Genomic DNA, 939 nt, shown 5'->3' on the forward strand with positions numbered 1-939 from the left:
AATAAAACCGTATAGTCAGCCATGACAGCTCAGGTGATACGCTCTAATGCGACTTGTCTCGGAAGGAAATGAGAGAGATGCGAAGAAAGGAAGATGCGGTTGGGAGGAGTCTGCGCCGGTTCGTGGTGTGTCCTTCCCGCTCGCTCTCGCCGGCGCTGTGCGTTATCTGCCGCATCAACTGCATGCAACAAATTCAATATTGCTGTTTCTGCCATTTCTGCACTTCTTCATCAAGTCTTCGCTCCTTCGTATCCTGTCGTATGTTGCTTCACACACATTCACTTCTTTATATTTTCTTCGCGCCCTCACACATTCTCTCCTTCGCACTTACGTGTTTTCATAGCTCGTCCTTTGCCTCACACCTCCCTCGCCCCCTCACACCTTCCCCCATCGCTCCTTAACCATTTCCATCGTCTCAAGCCTCCATCCTTCCCTCCTTCCCACTCACCATCCAAACAACTTCCTTCCCTCTCTCTCACTGTGTCTTTCCTACCTTCCTCCTCTCCTTTCTCGCGATTTCCCTTCTCTTCTCTGTCCTTTTCCATCTCCATCTCACCTTTTCCATCCTTTTTCCATTCGTTCTGCACCTTCTTTCCTCCGTCCCTCCTCCCTCCCTCCCTCCTCCTACATTACCTCCTTCCTCCTTCCTTTCGCCTTCCTCCCTTCCCTCCCTCTCCCTCTATTCACTCTCCGCCCCATTGGCTTCTCTCCTTTCGCTCTCCCTCCCTACACCCCCCTCCCCTCCATCCCTCCTCCCACACTGCCTCCTCTTCCTCATCCTCTTATACCCGGGGTTAGGGTCAGCATGACGGCCCGACAGCAGAACGGCAGATGATCCCCAGTGCAACGGGAGTGCGGGCGAAGAGGCCTGGCTTCTTGATTGACAGCTGATTGTGCGCGAGTGCGAAGGGAGTGCGGGGTGGTGACGTCCGCTCTCGG

The sequence above is a fragment of the Penaeus monodon genome, chromosome 23, assembly GCF_015228065.2.
Source record: "Penaeus monodon isolate SGIC_2016 chromosome 23, NSTDA_Pmon_1, whole genome shotgun sequence".
Classification (NCBI taxonomy): domain Eukaryota; kingdom Metazoa; phylum Arthropoda; class Malacostraca; order Decapoda; family Penaeidae; genus Penaeus; species Penaeus monodon.